The sequence below is a fragment of the Protomyctophum parallelum genome (genome assembly GCF_964188405.1).
Source record: "Protomyctophum parallelum genome assembly, chromosome: 15".
Taxonomy (NCBI): domain Eukaryota; kingdom Metazoa; phylum Chordata; class Actinopteri; order Myctophiformes; family Myctophidae; genus Protomyctophum; species Protomyctophum parallelum.
This window is the reverse complement of record NC_139710.1, coordinates 36017500-36023499: the sequence shown is the minus strand read 5'-3', so window position 1 is coordinate 36023499 and position 6000 is coordinate 36017500.

Sequence of the window (6000 nt, the reverse complement as noted above, 5' to 3'; positions counted from 1 at the left end):
CAACACCAGGAACACTGGAGGAGCCGGGCCGCGTTTTACATCTGCCCCACCAACAACACCAGGAACACTGGAGGAGCCGGGCCGCGTTTTACATCTGCCCCACCAACAACACCAGGAACACTGGAGGAGCCGGGCCGCGTTTCATTCATCTGCCCCACCAACAACACCTGCAGGAACACTGGAGGAGCCGGGCCGCGTTTCATTCATCTGCCCCACCAACAACACCTGTTGGGTCTGCATGCAGCACACACATTCTCTTTCCCTCACACAGTGATATTTACACATATTTTTACGTCTTTCATCACCCCAGGCTGGCTTTGCTTTTCCAGGAATATAATAAGGGAAAATTTGCTAAATGTGTGGCAAATCTTCACGGACGTGTTCATAAATGGTAAATGGTAAAGGGTGCATTTATATAGCGCCTTTATCCAATTATAATTATAATTATAATAATTACATAGATTGTGCATTACATTCACCCATTCATACACCGATTGCGGCAGAAGCCATGCAAGGTACCAACCAGCACATCGGGAGCAATTTGGGGTTCAGTGTCTTGTTCAAGGACACTTCGACTATAGGGGGTTTTCATGATTCTGAATCCATTGCAAGCATTAGTTTTGCACAAAAAACACTTTGCCTAAAATTGGCCATAGCCGTCATCACAAATTTGATGAGGTCAGCACATTTGGGCACATTTGGGCAAGTGGCTATATGGCCGAATTAAGCCCAAGGAGTGTTTTTCATGCAAAACTAGCGCTTGGAATGGATTCAGCATCATGAAAACCCCCTAGTTTGACATGGCACATGCTACTTATAGCATAATGACATTTTGGGAATTTTGCCTTTTATTGGTTGTTAATGGTACCCCAACTTTCAGCAGCTGTCACACATTTCGCTAATTTTCTCCAACTAATAGTCCAGTAGATATTACAAATATTTGTGGGCAAGTACGCGCACTGTGCACACATGCACGCGTGGTGTCCTTGCCAGAAAAAAATATATACAAACGTTTGAGAACTACTGATTTAGAAGGAATTTGTGGAATCGGCCTCACAGTTAAGGCCTTAACCCATTCTGAACGGGAATCCATTTTGGTGTTAGCATCATGTTGTGCTTTAGCTATTGAAAAATAGCAGATCTACAAGCTCATAGCGCACCACCGAGTGGCTCGCTACGAGCTTGTAGGTCTGCTATTTTTGAAAAATCGAAGAACGACTGACATTTTTAAAATCTAATCTCAGGTCAGAATGGGTTAATCAGACCAGTGTGTGTCCAGTGGAAACCTCGTATGAATCTGATCTCAGGTCAGAATGGGTTAATGCTTTAAACCGCTCAGTAAATTGGATAAAGCAGCTACAAAAGCACCAAACACCGACTCTGAGCGGCGACTGAAGCACGAGAGATGATGGACAATGGGCTCCACGGCGTCTTTCATCCTCCAACATAACTAAATCCACATCATCTCTGCACTTCCATTCGGAGCTCGGCGCATTCAGCAGCACTCACTCAGGATATTGCCGTTTGATTCTTGACGCGCACTTCCCTGGCGTAATGAAACGCCAAGGAAGACATCTGTTTCGCTCGAGAAATAAATGGCTTTTTATGTCTGTAATTACGAGCCATTATTGCTTTCTGGCTGGAGAGGCGCGGAGACAATTTTCTGCAGGCCCCGTTTTGATCACGCACTCGGCTGCGTGTTGAGGAACCTAGTTAGCTCACTTGGTATAAGAAAATGAGAATGTGGGATCTGTTACGCAATTGAACCGAGTAAAAAAAGGGGGGAAAAAAGCCTTTGTGATTTTTGTGCATTCTCTATGCGTTAGAGAGGATTAGCCAAAAGACACCGTCTTCAAATATTCAGCATAGCACATGCATGTCTTTTAGTGTTTTATAATGCTGTACATGTGTCCCGTGGGTGTACATCAGTGGTTCCCAAAGTGGGGTCCGGGGACCCCCAGGGGTTCTTGAGGGAGTTCCAGGGGGTCCCCAGCCGGTTTGGAACCGAATGGACCCTTATGGGTCTGTAACTCTGAGAGTGTATATACAAATGGAACCAAAATGGACCCGTTTGGGTCCATTTGGTTCCATTTGTACACTCTCAGAGTTAAATGAACATTGCTGATTTTACATAAAAAAATTGGGGGTCCCAGAGATTCCATTAAATGAGGGTCCGTAGACTAATGCATGCCGAACCCGGTGTGTCCTTGAAATTAACCCATTTTGGGCTGGAACCCCTTTTGGTGTTAGAATTATGTTATAATATAGCTATTGAAAAATAGCAGATCTACAAGCTCATAGCGCGCCACCGAGTGGCGCGCTACGATCTTGTAGATCTGCTATATTTGAAAAATCGAAATCTTAAACAGGTTGAGAAACACTGCCATAAAAATCTTCTCTTATGGGGGGGGGGGGGGTCCCTGGCATATCGGGGTCTGCAGGCTAATTAGTGTCAATTTGGTCCCAATTTGGGAACCACTGGTGTACATAATACACTCAGATTTAGTTATAGCCCATTCTGGTCCATCGTTGCACGGCAGACTGACACGGGCGTGTTTTTCACTGCAGTCTGATTGAATTAAATACATACACATTGGCTTGGTGCTCCCTCTGTCAAACCTTATACATATTATGCATATGGATCCGTTAGTGTCAATGCACCAGCAGGGTCGTGATTAATAAAGTGTCCATTACAATCATGGGGTTCCGAGTGTGTATGTGAGTGTGTGTGTGTGTGTGTGTGCGTGCGTGCGTGCGTGTGTGCGTGCAGTATACATGCCTTTGCTAGTTAAGTATTATTTTCATTGCCTCATGCTGCGGGTGTCCCCAGCAATACATTAGCAGGGAACATGTTTATTAGCACAAGAGCACGGAAGATAATAAAGCTACAATAAACCAGCATCTGAGGAGCCATCAACACGCACGCACTCGATCCTAACAATGTGGTAATCAAAAGGCTGTTATGCGAGGCGGGCGGCCTCAGATTTCATAGGACTGCGGTGCTTGTTGCTCACGGACACCCGGCCTGACGATACATTATCATTATCATTAAAAAATGTTTCATTAAAAAATGTTTCATTTTTTGTTACGAGTACTAATTGGAGCCGGCTCTTCGTAAAACAGGAAGGTGTGATATTAATGACAGTGATTATTGTCTCTTATTAGTAGAGGGACATGTTTAGATGGCAATGCAATTATAGGATCACAGAGTCACGGGCACAGTGGGGATATTTAGCTCATGAGGAGAGATTAGGGGGCGGGAGAGAGCGAGAGATGCAAGAGCACTTATTAATCAGCACGGTTATAATGAACAATCAACGAGTTACAGGTGCAAAGGAGGTGGTGGAATTCTGTTTCTGTATGCATACAGTAAGCTTCCTATAAATTGCACTTGAGGGGGAGAAATCTTAACATAACAGAGCAAAACCATATCAACTAGCTGCCTACATAATAAACAAAGTGTGTACACACAAAATAAACGGTGCTTCAGTGGTTCTTAGGGATAGTTGTGGTGCTATATAGCACCCCAGGGTTCTTCAGTGGTTCTTAGGGATAGTTGTGGTGCTATATAGCACCCCAGGGTTCTTCAGTGGTTCTTAGGGATAGTTGTGGTGCTATATAGCACCCCAGGGTTCTTCAGTGGTTCTTAGGGATAGTTGTGGTGCTATATAGCACCCCAGGGTTCTTCAGTGGTTCTTAGGGATAGTTGTGGTGCTATATAGCACCCCAGGGTTCTTCAGTGGTTCTTAGGGATAGTTGTGGTGCTATATAGCACCCCAGGGTTCTTCAGTGGTTCTTAGGGATAGTTGTGGTGCTATATAGCACCCCAGGGTTCTTCAGTGGTTCTTAGGGATAGTTGTGGTGCTATATAGTACCCCAGGGTTCTTCAGTGGTTCTTTGGGATAGTTGTGGTGCTATATAGCACCCCAGGGTTCTTCAGTGGTTCTTAGGGATAGTTGTGGTGCTATATAGCACCTCAACACAATTACTGAAGTGCTATATACTCCGAAAGACATAAAGGCAGAGTGCCTCGGTCTCTTATGCCAGTACATCACATATAGGCCTACTCCCCGGCCGCTGCAAGTGACCCTAGGTTCGAGTTGTCCCCGAGTTGATCCTTGTATCTTTTCTAGAGCTGGGACTCGATTAAAAGAATTAATCTAATTAATCAGAGGCTTTGCGATTAATTAATCTAGATTAATCGCATTTTAATCGCATATCATTATTTGACCCGAGAACAGTGAGAAAGCAATTTTTTCAAATGGATTTTGGTATACTAGTGAATCAATGAATAGTGAATACATAAGTTTAAGCAATAAAACATTGTTTTTGTAGTAATAGGGGTAATAATTCTTTATTGAATAATTACACACAACTGTGCTGTAATCCACGCTACCATCGGATAAACTGTCCAGTGACAACGTTCCGCGGTGAAAAAAATAGTGCGATTAAAATGCGTAATTTTTTTTAATGCATTAATTTTTTTGTAGTTAATTAATCGTAATTAATCGCAATTAGTCCCGGCCCTGATCTTTTCACATAATATGTGAAAAGATAAAAACATAGGCTATATATTATATAGCCTATGTTTTAATCTCCTCCCCCAGGGGTACACTCAACCAACACGAATGGCTGCAATACAACACACATTATAACGACACAAAACCAATCCTGTTCAATGAAAAACATGTTGTTCTTTTCTTTACCCTTTTGTTTATTTTCCCCCAATCATACCTACAGTACTGTACCGCTTTACCGCTTTATGGTTAGTCATTTGTTATTTTTAACAGAAATATTCCAGTTGCTGTAAGATGTGTGAATTGGGTCTGTTTACTCACAGTCTGGAAGGAAATTGCAAGTGTGAAAGCATGTTAACTAAGAGAGAGAGAGAGAGGGGGGGGGGGGGGGGGAGAAAGAGAGAGAGAGAGGGGGGAGAAGCGACTTCAAGTGAGAGAGAGGGGGGGGGGGGGAGAGAGAGAGAGAGAGAGGGGGGAGAAGCGACTTCAAGTGAGAGAGAGGGGGGGGGGGAGAGAGAGAGAGAGGGGGGAGAAGCGACTTCAAGTGAGAGAGAGGGGGGGGGGAGAGAGAGAGAGAAAGAGAGAGAGAGATAGAGAGAGAGAGAGAGCGAGAGAGAGAAAGAGAGAGCGAGAGAGAGAAAGAGAGAGATAGAGAGAGAGGAGGAGAGAGAGAGAGGGAGAGAGGGGGGAGAAGGAAAGAGAGAGAGAGAAGGAAAGAGAGAGAGAGAGAGAGAGAGAAGGAAGGAAAGAGAGAGAGAGAGAGAGAGAGAGAGAGAGAGAATAAAAGTACACAGCTACACTATTGCATCAGCTGTCTGTCAGTGAAGTGATGCTCAACACGCTCCTTGACATCATCAAGGAGTGTGTGTGGGAGCAACGAGGAAGACACATATGAAAGAAGATGATGAAGGCTGGGGAACAGCGATGTATGTGGCTGACAGGAGGAAGCCTGTCTTTTCCCTGTTGCAAGCTAGCGTTGTGTGGAGGGCCCTGTTGCAAGCCACTGGAGGGAGAAGAGGATTGGAGGGAAAAAAACATATGATTGACTCACATGCAGCGTCATTGGAGCACTGGTGAATGTTTAAGCCAGCTTAATGTTTTTGGTAGCTTTTGCGATAACTGGCTTCCATTGAAAATGATAACTGGCTTAAAAAAATAAAATAAAAAAATATATATATATATTGTGACCTACTAGTCAGGGCAAGGAAGGACACAAGACAAGACAGGGCAGCTTTCTTAAGTAGACTGGTCTATTCCTCTCAGTTCAGGGAATAATTCACAACAATATTAATACCCATGAGAGGAGATAGCTCTCCACTGTCCGGACAGAGGCTCTCTCTTGAGTGTTTGTGGAGATGACTGATTTAACCTGTTGTGCCTTGATCAAGTCCATGATGCACAACAGGTCCAGTCCAGTTCTAGTTTGACTCAGGCCACGTGTGACTGCTTAAATCAGTCATCCTCCATCTCACACATACATACC